Below are 23,127 nucleotides of genomic sequence, written 5' to 3' on the forward strand. Positions count from 1 at the left end.
CTCTTTCCCCAGTCGTCCTTTCGTTTCGGGATTCTCCTCGCGGTGCTTCCACGATTCTGCCTTTGGAGGTGCCGTGATTCTGACACTACTGGTGCCTTCTTGCCGTGATTCTTTTTCTTTCCCTTTTTACTTACCTTCTATTCTGACTCTCATTCTGTTACTACTTAGATCTTTCTTTGTGTCTTTCCTTTTCTTACCGCTGTCTTGTCCTCTTATGCATGGTATCTCTTACCTTCTTCCGTCCAGTTTTTCTGGTCCTTCCAATCCTCAGTTCGGCTGCAAAAGAACCGGTTCCAGTTGTTTGTATTCCTGAAGCTGCTGAGTTATATTCCTTCGAGTACTTGCAGTCATACTTTTAACCATGAACTCTTACTATCTACAAGGGAATTTTGGACATCATGGTTTTTTGTTGCCAATTGGCTTTTTCCCTGAGCTTTGGGGGTTTGGCTCCTCGGGGTTCCCCAAGGGCAGGTACCAATCCCTACCACGGTGGCCTCCGAGGGAGCCAGACCCTATTTGCACGACCGGAAGGACAGAAGGTCTAGGGAGAGACAATCACAAGACAATCGGAAGTCCCGTAAGAAGATCACCTCAACCACCAAGGACAATTCTTCTGAAGAGACAGGTGAGGAGGAGGTTTGGGAAGGTGGGCAGAACCCTGAAGGAGAAGTAGGATCACCATCCTCTGCAGATTGAAGCCCTGAGTTTTATATTAAACATCATGCTCCTCACAACTTATCTTCCTCGTCAGGAACAACACACCACCGACTTGCGACCAAGATTCATAACGGCAAGATCAACTAGAGTGGCAGTGCACATGCTAGACCAGAATCATGGGAACATTCTAGCCTGAAATACTTGGAACATTTCCGAACAGAATGATGGACACATTCAATGACAGTATGACAAGGATAGTCAGTAGCAAAAGGATTGGAATTTATATACCAGAACAGAAGGGACAATCAGTAGCAGAAGGATGGGCACATTCAGTACCCAAATTTTGGGGTCACTGAAAGATGGGCAAGTTTTATGTCAGAATGACAGGTACAATCAGTAGCAGAATGAAGGACCCATGCTATACCAGAGTTTCTATAACAGAGTTACATGTACAGTCAGTAGTGGAATGCAGGGCACACTTCATTCCAGAGTTACAGGTACAATCAGTAGCAGAATGAAGGGCACATTTTATACCAGGGTTACAGGTACAATCAGTAGCAGAATGAAGGGCGCATTTTATACCAGAGTTACAGGTACAATCAGTAGCAGAATGAAGGGCGCATTGTATACCAGAGTTACAGGTACAATCAGTAGCAGAATGAAGGACCCATTCTATACCAGAGTTTCTATAACAGAGTTACATGTACAGTCGGTAGTGGAATGAAGGGCACACTGTATACCAGAGTTGCAGGTACAATCAGTTGCAGAATGAAGGGCGCATTTTATATCAGAGTTACCGGTACAATCTATACCAGAATTTCTATACTTGAGTTACAGGCACAGTCAGTAGTGGAATGAAGGGCACATTTTATACCAGAGTTACAGGTACAATCAGTAGCAGAATGAAGGACCCATTCTATACCACAGTTTATATAACAGAGTTGCATGTACAGTCAGTATTGGAATGCAGGGCACACTTCATTCCAGAATTACAGGTACAATCAGTAGCAGAATGAAGGGCACATTTTATACCAGGGTTACAGGTACAATCAGTAGCAGAATGAAGGGCACATTATATACCAGAGTTACAGGTATAGTCCATAGCAGAATGAAGGGCACATTGTATACCAGAGTTACAGGTATAGTCCGTAGCAGAATGAAGGGCACCACATTTTATACCAGAGTTACAGGTACAGTCAGTAGTGGAATGAAGGGCACACTGTATACCAGAGTTGCAGGTACAATCAGTAGCAGAATGAAGGGCACATTGTATACCAGAGTTACAGGTATAATCCGTAGCAGAATGAAGGGCACATTGTATACCAGAGTTACAGGTATAGTCCGTAGCACAATGAAGGGCACATTTTATACTAGAGTTACAGTGTAGTGTAATGAAGGGTACATTTTTTGCAGAATTACAGGTCCAATCAGTAGCAGAATGAAGGGTACATTTTATACCAGAGTAACAGGTACAATCTGCAGTAGAAGTACGGCCATATGATATCCCAGGATGGCTCTTCCATTGGATGCCAGAACAATGAGCGTGCATTCAATACTGGAATTAATACACATTCTATTCCAGAATGAGGGACACGTTCAATAGCTGAATGATGGCCGCATTCTGTACTAGGAATGTGATGGCACATTCTATATTGGAACAATGTCCAGATTTTATACCAGAGTGGCAGGGTCATACACTACCAGGATGATGGGCGCATTTGATACTAGAAAGATGTCATGTTCTGTACCAGAATGGTGGGCACATTTAGTACCATAACTATGGCATATTCTATAACAGAATGGTGGGTATATTGTATGCCAGAATGGTACCACATTATACAATTGAAAGACAGACCCATTCTATACCAGAATGTAACCCCTGTCCCAAACACCCGTGCAAGGTGGGGGTCATACACACATATAACAACATTGGGAAGAAATGGAAGAGAAAACACATAAGCGTTTCTATAGAAATTATTGTTTATTATACGTCTAGGTGCTTATTCACTCTACCTACCTGTTCAAGGGCAACAGGGTGTGCCACCAGCCAAAGGGGCACGTGGAGTGATAAAATGTGAGAGGGTAGCTAACAATGAAAAGGGCCCCCCACCCCTGGGTGACCAGGGCTGAGGACTGGACTCAGGTGTGAAAGATTAGGAGCAGGGGGAGAGCCTGTGTGGCATCACAGAAGTCCTGGCTTCAAGCAGCCCTTGAGGGTATGGACAGACAACACTGTACTGCGCTGCCTTTACCAGCAGCGGCCCTGGTGGAGCTGACTGGGGCCAGAGGCATGGCAGAAGACTCCAGCCATGTGGGCAATAGGACCCAACAGAGGGCCGCAACCTGGGCCGCGTGAGCAGTGCGGGCCAGTTGAGGAGTTGGTCGCTGGAGATAGCCGTCCACCCGGGACCAGCCAGAGCGGACACAGCGGAGGGGTGGCTGACAGCTGACGTATCTGTAGGCAACATGCTGTATCCGTGGTGATGCCCAGGTAAAGCACGTCAGCGGTCCAGCCTGGGTGAAGTGTGAGTCCAGTTGCAATGCCGCAAAGGAGGAACTCGGCCCACCCTGTGGCCGGACGCGGTGGGCTACAGCGATCCTTAAGTACCAGGTTTTGTCCATAGTGTGGACTGAGTGAAGAGCATGAAAGTGCTGGACGCCCATTAGGCACCCAAACCACATGCAGCAGCAGTGTTGGAGACCGGGTTGTTGGGGGCATCCCAGGCAGGAGTTGGGAATGACGGGGCATACTCACTGTAAGCGCCACACAGGCACACGGCAGTGATGTCTTGCAGAGCCACTGCGAAGAACAATGGCGTGGGTGAGACCATCCCATCCTAATGTGTTACCCACTGTTTTGGCACGTGATGTAGAAGAGGTTGTCTGCTCCCTTGGGAGTGTTTGCTTTCCCGATGATGATCACACTGCCACAGAGGAAATTGAATCTGACACCATAATGAGGACTGCCACAGAAGAAACAGTGGAGGACCCCCTGGGCAACATGTATGATATGATATGATAGGTTATTTATAACGCACATAATACCCATAGGTTTCTAAGCGCGGACCAGGAGAACGAACCTGTGTTGCTCCTTGTTGTCTTGCTTCCAAGGCGATTACGTTGCCCTGAGCTATCCTCTCGAGCTGCACTTCTTAATGGGGAACATGGAGCCCATGGCAACACCCCACGACAGTGCGGGGTCAGGAAACAGAGAACACGGATAAACTTTAGTATATAAAGTTACTTAGGTTATGCAGTCGGTTGCCAGGTGAAGGTGGGGAAAATGTTACAGGAGTCACTGAGTCAAGCTAGTGGAGAGTAAACTGCACGCCTGGAGGTTAAGAGTCATGAAAGTGGGCCTGCCAGATATCAGTCGTGCAGATAGGCTAACCCTAGGAACTGACGCATTGGTGTGACCATGGGGCAAGATGTAGGTTGGAAGGAGGGCACCTCGGGATGCATGCCGTACAGGGCCCTTTACATGCCACCTTTGAGAGTGGGGTGGGCAGGCAAAACAACCCTTTGGAACTGTGCAGGGGAGAAAACTGAATGCAAATAATAGCTCATCAAGTCTGGGTTAGCTGATGTAAACTGCTACCTTGTGTCTGTACACCGTCTTGCATATAGAGTTCTGCCTGTGGTGTGGCTGTTTTTGTGTCTGTACACCGTCTTGTGTATAGAGTTCTGCCTGTGGTGTGGCTGTTTTGTAGAACTCGGGAGGTAGCCCATACCCTGTTGTGTTCTCTTAATAATTCAGGTTGCTGAACATGTGATTTCTCTCCACTACTCAGCTCGGGAGGATAGCTCAGTGGCAACACGCTCGCCTTGGAAGCAGGACGAGACAGAGCAACACAGGTTCGATCCCTGGGTCGCACTTAGAAACCTCTGGGTATTAAGCGCATTATAAATAACCTATCATATCATATCATACCTGCGGAGGGCGGTTGGTGGTAGGAACTGGTCCCCTCCCTGGCCTGGCGGCAGCGGTATTAATACTGCAAGACCAGGCCAAGTAACGCCTGTGCCACACAGAACGAGGAGCCCCTCCAATACTCGAAGGATGGACACATTCTTCACCTGAATAATGGGAACATTATCAGAATGAAGGTTCACATTTGTGGCCTGAATAATGGCCTCCCATGCCAGAACAATGAGCGCGTTCTGGGCTAGTGCTTCCACGTGACCATTCTGGACTACACAAACACAAGAATGTTGCCCCTGTATGACTTAAAAGCCAAGATAAATGTTTAGAGACAAAAAGGTTTCAAATTAAAATCCGGCACGTGTTATCCATTCCTGTTAATGGGCTGATACATTCAGCTGCTGACCTGCACCCGCTTCATCTTTCACGGGAGTAATGTATGTTTACTCGGGCCTGCCCGCGCATTTCAGAGGGAAGCCGGTACACGCACTTACATTTTCCATTTCAAGCTCTGCCCGCATCTCAGGCTCTCAGTGAGCTTCTGGCACACAACAGCATGGAAAAATCGGACGCACCGAGCGCATGTTAGTGTGGCGCGCATGACGGATGCGTTGACCGTGGCAACCCTTTCAGTGGACCGGGCCTTCTGGGACACGGGCCGGGCTCCATCCGGCTCATATTCCGGAGGACTGCGCGCGGCCGTGCGCTGCGTTAGCAGCAACAGCTCTCCTTAACCTTGTAACACATCCGAGGCATCGTTTTTCAAGCCTTATGTTCGGCTCTCGGTGACGTCAAGAAATAACACAATGCCCCCAGGGTCTGATATTTCCAAGATTTCTGTGAGGAAAAAAAAAAAGACTGTAAAATCCCTTTAATCTTCCGGTTTATTATTTCTACAGTGTTGCCTGGGGCCGCTCATCATTGGAAATATTCTTGGTATCATGTTTTGCTCTGCAAAGACGCATTTCTGGCTTGCAAAATGGAGGCTCCAGCCGCCAAACGCACTGAACGTCAGAGTCTGAGAAGAGGGGGCCTGGCAGCGGGAACTGTGCTCGTCAATCGGCTGGGCGGGAAATTAGCATGCCAAACAAACGTGAGGAGAGAATGAAAAATCATTGCAGCAGGTATGGATACAAACCTGTCTGATTGCATTATGCCAGCCTTTGTTCTGCTGTCTCTCGCGTGCTTCTTTCCCCCACCCCAGCCATGCAGAAGGGCATGTGAAGGGGAAGGGAGAACAGAGGCACATTAATAAGCCAGGGTGGGACATCAAACAGGAGAAGGCGAGAGAAGAAAGCGAGAAGGGGGCGGAGAAGTGAAGAAAGCGCACAACGTGAGGGTCGGAAGACAACATGGAGAAAGAAAGAAATGAGAATGTAAGGGGAGGAGAAAACAACAGGAATGAGAGACGAAAATGGGAACGATGAAAAGAAAGGTAGAGCAAAGGGCGAAATGAACGCCGAAGTAGACAGCAAAAAGAGGCAATTGAGGGGAAATGTTTATGGGGGAGGAAAGAATCACGTAAAATATAGCTGGGGTTCCACAGAAGGAAAGAAAGAAAGAAAGAAAGAAAGAAAGAAAGAAAGAAAGAAAGAAAGAAAGAAAGAAAGAAAGAAAGAAAGAAAGAAAGAATCACAATATCAAGACTAAAAGAAAAAGAGAATGAATGAAAAGTAAAATGAAGGAAGGAGAACATTTGGCAAAGAAGAAAGACAGAATGAAGAAAAAGATTAGGAAATATCTGGGATAAAAAGAAAGCAAAAAAGAAAGAAGAGAAAGGAAAATGAATGTCTTTCTTTTGTATGTGGTTTAGAAAATAATAATCAAATAATCCTCAATTACGTGACACATATATGAAAAAACTCTTATAATAAATGATGATAGTTCAATCCATTTATCCACACTTAGATTGAAATAAAAGTCAGCCATGCACTCGTGAAATCAAAGTTCATGAACAAGAAAAAAAGAGATAAAACAGAAAGACGGAAAAAAAGAATAAAATTCATCACCAGGCGTCCAAGCATTGATTTGGGGGATTGAGAGATATTGCCGGCCGAAGAGTCCCCAAACTCAGAGGTCAACTATGGTCTGCCCTGTAGGTGGAAGAGAGCGTTCTGAGGTTCTCAATTTCCTCATCTGCAACTGGGAAGTCCGAAGGAGTCCTCGTCCAACATTTGCATGTGGAGCTAGTTTACATTCTACAGCATTTGGCTACTGATCTGAAGCATATGATCTGATATAATACCGATCTTAACGACACCAGAACCCTTATCTGTATCCATGATAGCAGCGTATTTGCTTGATAGTGTCTGCCCCATTCTAATGAGAATTCCGCACACAGTGCGGGACCCCCTTGTGGAAACGCTGAAGTGAATTTGGGTTCTTGCCGAGCCTGGGGAATCTTCAAGCTGGAATGCAGGGATCACTAGTAGGATGCCAGCTCATCCAGTGCCAGGAAAAACCATTGGAATCATTACCGCAATGATGGCCGCCATGGTGGACTCCATTACAGATCTCCACGGTATGCATGCGCGAACGATCTGACATCATTATGGATTCACTGCCGATTGCAGTGAGCGGCGCGAGGACCCGGATGCACTATGAGATGGAGCATCAGCACCAGACATGGCTTCACGTTAACTAGCAAAGGCGTTGCTGGGCGGGGCCTGCGGGGCGATAGCCCTGGATATTTTAGTAGTAGCCCCAGAAAGAAGCTCAGGGGGTACAAACAAATGTCTAGCTAGACTCGAGCCCCGACATTAGCGTAGGCCCGGATCTTTTCCAGACCTAACAACACCCCTGTTAACTAGTTAGGCTCCCTCGCACAGATTCTCTGATTTCTCAAGAAGAAACCCCACCAGTGCATAGTGAGCATAAGTACAGTGACAAGCCTTTATGTCATGTAGACACACTTTGCACTCACCTGTTCATCATGGTGCGAAATGCGTAAATCAATAGAGCTCTTGAAACGCGCGATTAATGTAAGTCCTCTAGGCGCTGCGGCCCAGTGAGACTCTCTGGAGGCTCAACAACAGAACATGCCCGGTTTAAAATAGATACTCTTTGGCCCTGATTCATGGAATATTTTCCCGGTTCAAAGTGAATTTGCACTGCAGAAAAGTGACTTTGCACTGCCGACACAAACCCTGATTCATGGAATCGTAAAAAGTGTATTTTTGCAGTGCAAAGTCCGGGCAAAGTCAGCGCATAGTCAAAATGGATTTGCCCGGACTTTGCACGGCAAAAAAAAACACTTTGCAGAGTTCCACGAATCAGGGTTTGTGTCGGCAGTGCGAAGTCACTTTTCAGCAGTGCAAATTCACTTTGAACCAGGTAAATATTCCATGAATCGGGCCCTTATGAATCGGGCCCTTAAAGTGTAACGATAACCAGTGAAACTGTTGGTTTTGAAATTGAAGCTGAAATAGCCTGGACACGTTGCAGAAAAAATGCAGCAAAGTCTTGGTCCTGACCTGCGCTCTTTCAGGTTGTAACTCTTCTGAGGAGAAAATGCTAATTGTGCAGAATTATGCTAAATCGTATGCAGATTTTACGATGAGGACTGGTGCACAATTAACCTTTTCGCCTGTGACCCGTGCTTGATTTGAATTCAGCTGCCTCTCCGTGAAGGGCTAGCCAGCCTCAGTAAATCCCTGTGACAAGGAGCCATTTCTTCCCTCAGTCGGGTTCTTCTCACGGACTCCTCAGCTCGCTTTCGCCTCCAGAAGTCATGAAGGTCATTTTCATGAAATTGAGGCTTGCGAGGATGCGTTTGCTTTGGGGTTACAGGGTGACTCCGTGTCGGTGGGAGATCTCCTGTCCTCGGCTTCCTCTTTGTAAATCATTGGTATCAGGGGCTCAAGGGCAAGGTATTCAAATGCGGCTAACCAAGACTACAAGTCCCAGAATGAATTAGTTTGTGAACTGGAAGCCTAGGACTGGGACAGAGGTGTGGTGGTGGCATGGAGCCATCTATTCACCCTCGTTTTCTCACTTTTGTGTATGATATGATATGATATGATATGGCATTTATAACGCGCCTATACACAAGTCGCGAAGAGGCAAGGGAGGGGAACAGAGGGAAGATAGACAGCGATCCTACTAGGCCAGGTGTCAATCAGATCACGCAAGTGCATGGGAAGGGGAGGGGGGAGAAGTGCAGGGTGGGAAGGGGGAGAGGACAGTGCAGTACAAGGGATAAGAAAAAATAACAATAGGTAAAGTACGGCCAGCAGGTGGCAAGTGCAAGGGTAAGTGCAGACAACAGGTGTCAAGTGCTGGTAGTGGGACTGTAGGGATACAAAAACAGTCCCCAAGCGCGGGGTTGCTAGGAGGGCAGTGCAGGAGTGCGACTGGCGGGGGAGGGGACCTGGGCCCGAGATGGATGGGCCCATGTTCTCTGTAGCTCCCTCAATGCTTAGGGCCTAATTCACAGAAGCGTTTTATAATGGCAAAATCCCATTGGAAAATGTAAGGGCCTTAATGTAAAGCGTGGTAGGATGCACCTTGAGTCTGTCTCCATACGATCAAGAGCATCTGCCAGCGCCGGCTGGTCAATTGTGGAGCCGAAGGACCAGCACCTTGGCATTTCTGGCTCCCAGAACACTAACATTTAAGTTGCACTAGAGAGCGGGTATTTTATTCTTCCGTTTTTTCATAAATGCAAGTGGAGGTGCAGTGCACGGTGGTTATTGTATTCATGCATGCATGGGGATGGATGGAGTGATGGGGTGTGATGTCATGGGTGTACTGGTGAGCCCCCATTGCTCTGCCTCAGGTGTCACGTGACCAGGCAGCCAATTGCAGTAAGTCTTGAGAGTCAGGTGGACCAGACAAGCAAAATACTGAGGTGCAATCCAGGTCATCTAGAGCCATCAGGTTAGGATGGCTTAGAAGAGCCGGCGCTTGGGCCTTTGGGAATACTCTACTTGGCTGATGTTCCGGTACCAGGTAATATTATCCCCATAAATAATGTCGCCATATATATGGTCGCCGGGAAACGGCATAGGCGACATTATTTATGGGGATAATTTATGAGGTAAATGGGAGTGGGGATTCCGGAGTGTCCCCCGCTCCCTTTAAAGAAATATGGGGATTGTGGGGGTGTCGCCCGCAGGTTCCATGGGTTAATATCGCCACAAAACAACGCCGCCATTCTTGTATGGGGAAATTATTGCCGGGATATTAACACATGGAACTGATGTTTCATGGTTTGGTTAAAGACTTTTGCTTCACACTGCTGATCTGGGGGAGAAGATCTGCGTATTTAGCCAGGGCGAGAGGCATTGATTGGTAATTCTCCAGTTTTATGAGTGGGGTGTTTTCTTCTATTGATCTTATGATCGGTGTCATGCTGGGAATAACACCTCATCACTGGTTATTCATATTCCAGCTTCTTGTATCCTGGTTGTATCCTGGTTGGAAAGTCGGGTGTTTCTATAAAATCTCTCATTTACTCTCTGCATCTGTTTTTCTCAGCTTCTATACACTGCGTGACTCGTACCGCTCTGCTTTGTTTTACAGATATGTAAGTAGGAGCCAGTCTGGATGCTATAGAGGGGCAGCTGTGAGCCCCCCAGATTGGGCATGCTACACAATGCAGAGGTTTCTAAGTGAGACATCTGCTCCTCCCACACCATTTCATAGGCATGGGAACCTAGACCGGCAGAGGCAGCCCATCGGTCCAGGCATGAAAAATTGGGTCTCTTGTTAATGCTACTCACAGGAACAACATGCAAACATTTCACAGTGGCAATAATGGAGGCATATTTTAAGCACAGAGTTTGAAAATGTTTTGGCTCCAGGACAACATGCATGATCTGTGATGCAGGGCAATGCTGGCATATATTGACCCAGCCAGCATGGAAGCATTTTCTTACAGTGGCAATAGTGGCATTATTAAACACAGACAATACATTTGCAGAATCATATATAGTTGCACACATTTATGTTTCCAGCTGGACTTTGCTAGTTCCATGTGGTGGCAATTTGGTTGTTGTGTATGCATGAGTGGGTGAATTTGTTCCATTTCGAGGTGTTGGCTTGGACTGTATTGATGGCGAGGTGTTCGCATGTTAGTAGCTATGGTTAAAACAAAAATTCTCCATCAACCCAAAACCCAACACCCCTCCCCATGTAACCTTCGGTGGCGTCATAGCTGATCTATTTAGTGTAAAAGGACAGCCAGTGTTGATGATGGCACCCTAGGTAGCTGCGTGGATTGTATTGTCACCCTTGCCCTGACTATAGGACTCAAAAATACATCTTCAATGGGTAGCCTAATTTCTAGAGGTGTATTGTTGTTGAACAGTTACACTTTGCGGCAAACCTCATCGCTCAAGAGAAGTTGATGATATTTTCCGTCACTTCCTAAATATAATTTATAAAATGATTAACTGTGAACGTCCAGTCGCTGGCAGTAACAAACAACCATTTGTATGGAGGGGCTAACAGGATAAGGATCCTTCCACTATATAAATTCCAAAAGTATAAAGTCTTGTGTTTCTTGAACTTATTATTTTTTTAAAAGACTAAAAACACTGAACCGTATCATCACACTGGTGAGAATCAACTCGAGCTTAGAATGTCTGCAGTCAAAGAACATTGGAAATTCGAAAGAAGACTTTTTGAATGACCTGGGCAACTTTTTGTGGAGATCATTTTCTTTAAAACAACAAGAGCTCCTCCCGTGGGAGACATTCAGCCCATCAATATAGCACCTCCTCCTCGCCCACCCATTCCCCGCTCCCTTACTTTGCTCTGCTGCAAGGAACTCAGGTGCCAGAAATCATCTGCACAGTGCCACGTCCATCCAAGAAATAAGAAAAGTATGGTTTCTGTTTCTAGCATATTCAGGCCCACATATGCTAAAAAAACAAAAATACCCTTTCTATTTCTAGTGAAGGAAGGTACTCTGGTGCTAGCCTCGTGCACCGCCGTTTTGGGCTAGAAATTAAAAGATTATTTTTTCCATTTGTAGCCCAAGCTCAATTTGGGCTGGCGCTCCCATACTAAAAACAGAGAAAGTATGTTTTCTATTTGTAGTGCTCACAGGTGCTCGCGCTAAAAGCAGATAAATACATGGGCCTGTGGTAGAGTGACCAGATATATATATATATATTTTTTAAATGGGACAGGCCATAGACATAGACGTGGGACTACAGTAAACACAAATAAAACTGAAGTCCTACTTCTATGTTGCTGGCCTGTTGCTGGGGCGGGGGCGGAGGAAGGGTGTGCTCACAGGCACACTCCTCTCATTGGAGGAGAGCGGCCGGGGAGGTAAAGGGGAGAAAATAGGCGTGTGAAAAGCATTCATGCCCCATTCACACACAGGAAGAGTCGTGCCGGGTCCGATTTCGGGATTTCGAAATCGGGTCCCGGCAAAAAACCGCGACCATAGCCACCCATCCTTCCAATCCCAGAACATTGTTTATAAAATTAAAAAACTGCCGGGACCCCGGGCGGAATGCGATTTCCCAGGACTGTTCCGGGAAAACCAAGATGTCTGGTCACCCTAGCCTGCGAGGGAGGGCAGCTGGCCCTCTTCTGCAGCTTTTTTCTGCCAAATACCCAAAAGAGTACAAAAGCTTGAGGCTCCTCGAACCACTTGAAATTCAGCAAGCTAGAATTTCCCTCAAACTAGTTTGAGAAAAATTACCAAAGAAGGGCCGGCGATGGTCCCAGTCCCTTACAGAGATATAATGGGTTGTATAAATGGTTCCTTGCCAGATGTTACCCTTTCAAGAGGGCAACCCCTTCCACCTCACACAAACCTATAGATATGGATGCATTCCGAGAACATTGTCTTCTCTCTTTCTTTCTCTCACTCTCCTTTTCTGTCGCTATAGATGTGGTTACATGACACTAAAGATGGCAAATTATTTTCCACTGTAACTATTGTTCTCATCCATGCAAATTCACCAGATTTGACCTGCTAGTAATCTCTCTGGATTAGAACACCCGTGCCAAATATGAGGAAGTTTGTTCAACCTTTTCGTGGCAAACATCATTGCTGAATAAACATGCTTAGCATTGTGATTTCCAGAGCAGCGGGAAAATGACATGTTCAGGCCCCATATCTCGAAAATGGCCGCATAGAATGTTGAGATTGTTGGCACACAACTAGCCCTGTCGTTGTTATGCCTAAAAAAAGCTAGACTTGTATCAGTAAAATCTGAGATATTTACTTTTATGTCGACAAATGACTATATATTTGTAGATGCGCAGGGCGGTCGGAGAGAGACAAAATGGAAGCAAGAAGATATTGTGCAATGCGCAACAATCTGCCGGATGCACCAAGTGACATACACACATAATTTGCTGTGAATGCACATACGTACACGCATAAGCATAACACATACATATGCACACCTCTCCTGGATAGTATAGGTTATTTATAACCGAGGTTTCCAAGCACGGCGAGCACGTTGCCCCTGAGCTATCCTCCCCGAGTGGCAGTACATGCTATGTCACTAATCACTAAACATGAAATGAACACTATACCATGCAACAAAACTAGAAAAACATGAGTGTTTACTTCAACAAAACATCCACAATGTTCCCATAGAAAATAGAATGTCAATGGTTGTCATAGTGTATTAAATGAACCCCATCTCCATGGAAAACTTGGGGTTCATAGCTGTTGATGTTAAAGTGTCCAAGAGGATCCCGCAAGAAGGCACATGTGCAGTTATTTGTATTATGCCAGGCTGTGCCAATCTTCCGGTGCACCATTTTAGCTCTCACCCACGATTTCTGGGCAACAATGCATGAATTGACAATGTGGCATGAAGGAACCCGCCGAATCAAAGACTCCAGGCCTCGCCGTATTTGATGCATGATGTCTGTGCCCCCGGTGTACAGATCTAGATCATTCCAGTATTGACCCCTGAACTTTCCCCTGTAGATTACAGACAGGGAGGGCATCACTGACACAGATTGAGCAGGAGCAGCCCCTTGACAGATAGTTAGAGGAGGGCTCCTTCCACACAGCCTTATCTGACAGAGAGGAGGAAGCTGAGGCAGCCAAGCCAGTAGGTGGTCTATGGAGTGTCTTAGTCATCTCTACCTGGCAGAATACCTGAAAGCACTCGCCTGTCCAAGTGCCAGTACAAAATAGCTTCAACATCCTCAAAAAGGCGATGGGGTGCTTTCCAGCAAAATCACAATACATACAAATAAACAGAATGGCAAAAACACGAGCATATTATTTTTTTATTTGTTTGATTGCTGTTTTGTGCAGCCCAAGATCACAACACAGCTGTTTCAAAGTGCAGGTACCCAAATACCCCTTGAAGCAAATGTAGTTTGAAGAGACAATGTCAGGAATGACAGGAATTGGTTCTGAGGCAAGGGGGAACAGCTTAAACATTGTCCATTGTTTCTCTCGTTGTACTCCACGCATTCATTGGACCCTGGTCTCCCCCACTGTTTTTCTCTCTATCTGTTTTGTTTTGTCTTGTTTTGTCTTGTGTGCGCCCTGAGGCCTGCGGCGCGACATATAAGATTTCTAATAAATAAATAAATAAATAAGCAGGTATGTCTTTAAAGCATTATTTACTAAACAATTTGATAGAAAATAGATGTCATGATGTAAAGAATTCCACAATATGAGGCAGTCGTAGAAACAGAAGAACAATGACTGGTGGGGATTGGAAGGTCTTGGCTCCAGGAGAGACAGGATTCACTAGCGAGCTTTAGCTAGCAAGGTAGCCTTGGCCCTGTCGGGGTACGCAGACGGTCACTGAGGGGCCGGGCTGGTTGTGAGAGGGTTCCTGCCACAACGAGTGCACTTCATTCTCAGCAGTGCTGATGGCATTCAGGTTCAAATGCCCACCGTGTGTCTTCTTGCATGTTGCCATGGATCTCGAAACAGCTTCACCTTTTTCTTTTTCACTTTCTCTAGAGTCACTCCTTTTCCTGGCCTGCACTTCTGGCCCATCACTGTTATCTGTCCCATTTACTCCTGTTTTGGCTGCCCCTCTTCCTTCATCCCCTGCCTTCTGCTTCTGCTGTCTGATTGCTTCTGCTGATCAGCCGTTCCCCTTTTCTCCTGTTTTTTTTTTAAAAACTCTTTTTATTTGCATTTTCATACGAACTTAGTAACACCAGTGAACTTCAACTTGCACAATGTGGATTATCCGTACCCACCACCCCCCAACGTCTCAATTGCATCCCCGCTGATCCATGCTGGCCCCAGTCCTGTTTCTCTCTCTATCCTGCACTGTACTCCCATTTCCCCCATATTTTCAAATATTTCTCCTGCATCCCTCTATTCCGTTACACCATCTTCTCCTTGCAGCTGCAGTTTTCCATCCCCTCTTGTTATCGTTTGCATGTCTCCAGACCCCCACATAACCGTCAGGTCTCTTCTAACTACCATTGCTGCAATTGATAATAGTCTGCTCTCCCATCTGGACCCTTTGTGATCTCAGCTGGGATGTGGGAGTAGCATTTCGGGGTCCTGGCAACCACCCATGACAGGTTAGAAAGTACTCTGTCCCACAGGTCCGAGATCAGTCTGCATTCCCACAGCAAGTGGTAAAAGGTTCCCACAGCTTCTCCACATTTGAGGCACGTGTCAGTCTCCACTCTACTCAATCTATGGAGACGGTCCCTTGACTAATACACCCTATGCAAAATCTTATATTGGATGAGCCTCATCCGCGAGGACACGTTAACCTCTCTGACCGCCACCATCGCCTCCACCTACTCTTCGCTCTCTATGGTGTCCTGAGCTCTCTCCCATCACTCTTTCGACTGCGTTAGTGGGGGTCTTGAGAAGTTATTAATGGCGTGATACAATGTTGTTGTGCACTTCTTTTGCAATGCTTCAGTAAACACATTTACCTCTAGCGGGCTGTGGTCCAGGAGATAGAATTCTCATTCAAACTGCGTCGCCGTCGCAAGTGCTAGACATGTGTATTTGTATGCTTCTCCCTGTCCCAGGCCATATTTGTCTCTGAAACCTTGGAAGGACATTAGGGTGTTTTGTTCTAGCACATCCCCCACTTTCGTTATCCACTCCCCGTTTCCTGATCTCTTTCAGGCCTGGGTTGTCCCACAGTGGCTGGAACTGTGTCATTTTCCCACCCACCCCATCGCTCTTGTGACTTCCTCCCATGTGTGCACTAAACGTCACCCGGCCAGGGGGAGTTTCCTCCCTATCATGCCCCCGTACACAGTTGCAACAGATACATTCCTCACAGGGCATCTATTTCTAGTATTGTGTATGGAGATCTCCCTTCCCCAAATAGCCATTCATTCCCAACCACCATATGGGCAGCACAATAATACTTTCTGATGTCCGGCAGTCCCACTCCTCTCTCCCACACCAACCTGGTTAGTGTGCGGAGTGCTATATGCAGGTTCTTGTTCCCCCAAATCACCCCTCTGATCAGGGCATTAATCGCGTCAAAATGTCTATTTGGGATCTTCAGTAGGGTGCTCATACAATAATCTGGGGAGTGCCAGCATCTTCAGCAAGTTCACCCTGCCAAATAGGCTTAGCTGTAGTGTGGCCCAATGTTTTGTATCTCCCTGTAACCTGTTGACTACTGGGTTTAGGTTACTCTCCAGGAATGTCCCCATCTCTCATTGCACAACAATCCCTAGGTTCTTGAAACTCTCCACCTCCAACCAGAGGTGGCAGCCCAGTGGTATACTTTCCACCCCACCTGTGACTGGCATTATCACTGAATTTTCCCAATTGACCTTGAGTCTGCAATACCACTGGAACTCCTGTAGTTCCTCGATGTTCCTTGGGCATTATCTCACCGGGTCCCCAAATGTACAAATAGGTCATTTGTGTATAGAGAGATTTTGTCCCTCAGGCCCCCGAGCGAAGTGTGAAGTAGGCATGATAAAGGACCACACATTTTCTAACAGCATGGGCTCAACACTTTGTCGATACAATTTTAGTTTCGTGTAGAACGCATTCTCTTAGTTCTGCGGCTTTGGTAAGAGACATCATTGCCATGAATAAAATGCCCTTTATTTCACTATTTAAGACTTGGAGAAAAGCTGTTAGTTGAGCCTAGTCTGTTCAAGGAGCTTGGCCGTAGGATGGTGGAATACCTCCTTAGTGATCACATTGGCCAATGACCTGAATTATTACAATGCTCAAGACATTATTCGCGTATACTGCTTCATCATTGGTAGCTTAGTCATTATTGCTAAATTAGTCATCTTTAATTGCATTGTAAATTCGATACAAATATACTCTTTTCTTTATGGGAAATAAAATATTGCACATTGCATAAAAACATTATCACCTTTCTAAAAATAACAAAAATACCTCTCACTGGTCATCGCGGAAAGCTCTAACGTTAGAAAAAAGGCGATGACAATGTATCTGAAAATCTAACAAATTAGCCTGATCCATAAAACCTTTCAGGCAAGGACATGAAGAACCACCTGGGACAGGACCCCCAAACAGCATTATTATTCATATTTCTCTTGTGAGGCATAAGATTTTTGTTGGTGTGAATATTTTCATTGGCCTTAATCACAACTCAATTTTCGCTAATATAGTAGCATTATCAGCTCTCAATCACGTGGCAATATTTTAGCATATTCATGCCATTACTATCAGATTTATGGTTGTGTATCTGTTAGCTCATGTGTAAGTGCTTTGAAAAGTGTGAGGCTTCTGACACGGATGAGATGAGGGTTTGCAAACAAAGTGATTGAAAGACTCCAACTCGATCTTGGTAGAAATAGGTTTGAGTTCTCGCCCCAAGGGGCAGGTGGACATGAATCTTGGCGGGATACCGCAGAGAAAGAGAAAATAATCAAATTCTGATAACTCCTTAAAGCATAAACTATATTCACACAAATTCAAGATTTTAGACATGAGAGTACCAGAGATAGAATGCCCACATGTCTTTTGTATTAATTCTGAATCTGAGAGGCTGTCAGTCGCTAGTCAACTCTGATACTCCATAAGTCCGCATTTACACCTGAAGTTATCACTAAGTCCATTATTAACAAACCGGTGGCCATCTATGTCCGTGAACTATCTGCATCCAACCTCCACGGTGTCTGCACGCATTGCAGCCAAAGGTACCACAATAGAACCACCAACAACTGCGCCTGGTGCAAGGATAACCAATGATTTCCAGTCTCCAACCACCCGCCTAATTCTGAAACACTACTGTTGCCTTACACACACTTCAGATGTTGCTATTTTCTTAACTTCGCTGTGCCTCAGTGACAGCATCTAGGCGCTGCACAACTTTTCTCTCAAGAACAAGAAGAAGGGTGTTGGGCACAAAATCTGTGTCTCTTAGTCAAGCCCAAAAAACGTAACCTGTAGATCACAGTGTTCAAATGCTAAAAGTAACATCTAAAAGCAAAGAGGGCTAGGGCTTTCCAGTATTGTCACTTCAAAATTAAGGCAATGTGTGAAAACAATCTTGTCCTTCGGCTCATCCAACAATAATACTCAGCACCCTGATAACTACTTCATTTCATTATATGAAGGATGAATGGGTAACTAGAAGATGAAGGCAAATATGACAATTGCTTTGCCGTAGCACACCAGGAAGGCGGACAATAGCTCTGACAAATGAGGAACAGAAGACACAAGGACATCGGCCGTTTTCAGAATGTATACATAGAGTCTACATATAGTGTCAATGAGAACATTGCTTTGATGGAGAATGTATGTTCAATAAAGTACATGTCCTGATGAAGGGCTCAGTGTTGTATTGAAAAAGTGGGAAAAGGAGCTGCCTGGACCCACAGAGAGGGGCCAAAATGCAGGGTGTAGATAGTATATATATTTTTGTTTTTATTGCATATGGTTACCTTTCACAAAAAATGTTAAAACACATGATTTACAATAGAATTGATAATCAGAACCAAATAAAAAAGATAAAGAAAAGGGGAGTAAAGGTAAGGAGAGACAGGCAGAAAAGAGAAAGTAACCAAACAATAAAAGGAAAAATATGAGTACAACAATACACTAAGATTTCAGAATAAAAAATAAAAACAAATTCATACAATGTTTAGATTTTCAATTGCTCAAGAAATCTATGTACGGATAGGATAGTTGAAGCTTGTTTTCCCATAAATAATCATTGCCATACATTTTCAACATCTATAAAGTCTGTACTATGTACAAGGTTTTTAAAGTTAAAAATGAATTATTCAAGTAGTGCTGGACACTTCAATATCAAATGTTTGAGATTCTCTAACTTAGTTTCATTATTACAGAATTGACAATAGGACAATTCTTTAGACAGTTGATTCGGCACACATAGTATCTCTGTAGTGGTCCGTAGATTTAATCTAGACCTCATGAAATGTCCTCCACAGCTAGTATGCTAAAACACCAAGCTTTTTATGCTCCTCCTTCAAATGGGAATAGAGGCCGTAATTATGAATCAAGTCAGAGGTTTTAATCCAATTGTTACGGTAAATAGCAACTTTTACCCCCACATAGATTTTGTAACAACAATTCCCGATTGACGTCCTGCTCCTGAAGGAGGTATTCACAGTTTTTGGCATAATCTCTTGCAGAGTTGTCACTACTAACTAAGATCAATTTTTGGAAAACAAATAAAATGGGAGTCCCGGGGAGGATCTTCCATAATACACGACCGCCAAGAGAAAGGAGGCCCCGCTCATAGCAGGCGACCACCACTGGAACACAGTTCGGCAGCATCAACATTTTACGCCAGGTAAGAGATTGCAAACAAAAGAAGTTTTCTAAATTTCAAGGTTGCACAATTTCCACCCCAATGCATGAGTTTAGGGATGACCTTTCCCTCATAAAATGTAATTAAAGAAATAAGGGAAAACCTGCCATATTTCCTATTGATTTTACACATTTGTCTAGCTCACAATATGTCTTTATGGCATAGGAAGTCCCAAACATAGGCTTTATGTGGACGAGCACTGATTGAAAAGCCTAGATAAAATAAATGATTCATGGTTTCAAGTCTCATGTTGTCAATATACCATGAAAGCCTTGGTCACCTTTTTGTTTTGGTCAAATGCAATATTGTGGTTTTACTAGAATTCAATTATCTTTAGTAAAGAGAGTAAAAGCCTTAATTAAGCGCTGCATACCAATTTGTGTGCGGTCAAAAAGTAAGAAATTGGCAGCATAAGTTAGGCAAGAAAATTTAAAAGCAGCAAATTTCAGGCAGAAGAAAGACACATTCTCATAAACATCTGACACATAGAGGTTTAATAGAGAGGGAGCCAGAATGCAACCCTCCCTCTACCCAGAGTAAGTGGGGATTATTTTAAATAAGTGACCAATGTGATTTATTTTCACCTGTATGTTTGAATCTCTATGAAGGTGAATTACAATATTGAATGACCCACTAAGAACTTCCCACCTACTCAATCTACTCCACAGCAGTTCTCGATTGACTAAGCCAAATGCTGCTGACAAGTCAATTGACCCTATATGTACAGAGTTGTGTTGCTGCCCCCACTTCAATTCCTGTAAGCAGTTCATAATAAAACAATTAAATTGTTATGGAAACCTGTTCTAAATTTTTAAAGTCTAGCACAACACACAGCCCACTTATACAACTCAATCAAGACTAATGACGCAAAAATGTTACTATTGGCATCTGTGATCGTATTATGTCTATAGCTTTCTTTATTCGTTTTTTTATACTCTTTTTAACAATAGGGATTACAGAAACGGTTTTTCAAGATTCAGGAGTAAAGATGTTATTCAAAATGTGCTTAAAAAGAATTTAAAGGATGCTGAGCCAACTATCTGGAGCCTGTTTAAATAAACGGTTTGATAAGTTACTAGGACCTGCAGCCCGTGAAACAATGGGCTTCTTTATAATACTCAAAATATCTTCATACTCCAAGTTGAGAGACCTCTGACCGCCCAACCTCATACTCTGAAGGCAGACCACAGGGTAACTTTCTAGCATATAGATCCCCAAAGTAAACAAACCAGTCCTGTTCTAAGCTACAATTAGTTTTATTTCTGCCTGATTTTGCTCTAATTCATTGATAGTTTTCCAGAAATTGCCCAATTAGTTACTGGCCAATATCTCCAGCATTTTCTCTGTCACGCTGGACTAACATACATCGGCGCTGATGAGTCCAATTTTTGTAGGTATGACGGGCCTTTTTGATTTCCTGAGTGGTTTGCATAACATCTTGACTGTTTAAAAAAAAAAATCTAGATATCTGTTTTCTAAGAGCTTTCTTCCACTCAAATACCTGCATATCAAAAACATTAGGGTATTTTCCCCTTTTTATTCTTACAGTTTTCTCTAAGATTATTTTGAATAAAGAGATTTAAACCAGCAGGAGTAAACATTTGATATTTCCTGTCAAGTTTGTTTTTTTGTAATATTTCCAAAATTCTACCATTACATTTTTCAATCAGAGAATCTTTCTGCTTGACACAGTTATTACCCAGATTGACAACTATGTTAATCGGACCCCCACCCATTCTTCTTATTATTATTTGAAAATGTATAGAGTGCAGAATAAGGCCCAAAGGCTATCTGGTCTCGATATGCAGATCAAATTTGCCAAATAGCATATTATGATCACTCAGACTTGACTCCATCACAAATCTTTGGCAGATCTTTAAAAGACATGTACTAACAAAAATGTATTTCAGCATAGACTCAGAGTGCCCTGTGTGCCAAGTGGGCCGATGTCACCAGGAATGTTTCCATTCAGCATATGTAGACCCCACATACTCAAACTTGTAACCCATAATTCAGGCTGGTAGGTAGCAACGTAGATATCTAAATACGGGGATCTTGTGAGCCAAGTTTCTTGTAGAAGGATAATCGTGTGGGCCCTAAGTGTGTTCCCAAATTCCTGATTAGAGAAAAGGTGCGTAGGGCCACCAGCATTCCAGGAAATAAGGGAGAACAATTCTACTGTACTAAAGCTGACTCCAGGATTTATTTAGGTTGGACTTGTCGGAGTTCAAGGCTGCTGAAACCCACGACCAGTCGGGTACTTTGGTCCTAGGAGACTTAGCCGATTAACAAAAGATACTGCCCACTTTTTCGGCCCACCAGCCCCAATGACTATTGCTAAATCTTCAAACTAGACATATGTTTTTTTTTATAAATGCCACCATGCTGCTGAGGTACACAATTATGAGATTATGAGCCAGAGTTGCATATGGTTAAAAAGCCACCTCTGTCTGTTGCTACTTGGTGCGTGTTCGGAAATGTATATGTGGCCTTTGAACCTGCCCTGCTGCCACTGCAAGGCAGCTGCTGGGGATGCCAGGAGGCATTCCCAGCAAGATAAACATGTGCATCAGGCTTTTTAGCATGGAGCATTATGAAAGTGACACCTGATGAGCAGATCTCACTTTCAGAAAAAGAATTCTCCACATCATTTTATTATCAAAAATCCATCAACCTGGGGCTATTTAAGCCTCTCAAATGGCATTCCAAAACACAATATAATTTACGACTGTATCCGAATTTTTGTTTAAAATCTCAACGACCAAGCCCATTTTTAAGAAAATATTCGACAAAGACGCATCCAGATCTCATTTGGGCGAAATGGTGGCAGACAGGTCTAGTGAATAAACAAATGCGGAATCGCTTTTCGCTCTTTGTCTTCACATTCCATCCTGAGTCCAGTCCTCTTCTCTATGCCTCCATCTCCCCGGTGCCCCAATTCCTCCAGAGGCTCAAACAGGTCTAGGCACCCTCTGTCCCCGAGGCCAGCAGTTACAGGCTGTTCCTGACGGTGACTCTGCCTTCCCCCAGTCGCTCCCCATGTGACTTTAGCTCCACTCTCCACTCTCTCTCCCACTAGTCTCCCTCTGGGGCTGCAAATCCTGGGGTGAAGTTCACACTCCGATCTTCTTGAACATTCTAGGTCTGGCAGCTTCTGATCTAGCCGGATGTTGCTGGGGAAATGTATCCAATCAGAGCTGAAAAACAGGATATTCCGTTTTATGGCATTTCTTTGGGGATTTTGAAGTATGTTTAACCTTGTCGGACCATGTATGCCTGTATTTAATGGTTTTTAATTGCGTCTGTTTTATATTCGCTGTCATGAAATGTTCGAGTACCCGAAAGTCTTACTAAATAAATCTAATCTAATCAGTGAAAGACAGACAGCCTGTCTACCCGGAACATTTACACTATTCTGTTCTCATGTTGTGAAGGCATACTAAAAGCCACTTATCACATGCCACGTTCCATAGCCCCACTAACTTCCAGTGGGCGTTACACTCACCACAGACATGGTGAGAGACTGCACTTCGTTAGTTCAAACCTTGCAACTCAACCCTTCATCCTTCAGAGGTAAATTAAGTTGAATACTATTAAGTTGTCTAATTATTACAATGCTTCGGAGGTGTCCGGCACACAGCTATTATTATTATAATTATTATAATTGGTTATTTATAACATGCTTAACACCGAAGAGGTTTTTAAGCACGGACCGGGATTCAAACTTGTGTTGCTCTGCGTTGTCTTAGAACGTGACCGGGATTCAAACTTGTGTTGCTCTGCGTTGTCTTAGAACGTGTTGCAATGAGCTATACTACCTATGCTATGCATCAAAATCTCTTG

The sequence above is a fragment of the Ambystoma mexicanum genome, chromosome 2p, assembly GCF_040938575.1.
Source record: "Ambystoma mexicanum isolate Mex_15411 chromosome 2p, UKY_AmexF1_1, whole genome shotgun sequence".
NCBI lineage: Eukaryota > Metazoa > Chordata > Amphibia > Caudata > Ambystomatidae > Ambystoma > Ambystoma mexicanum.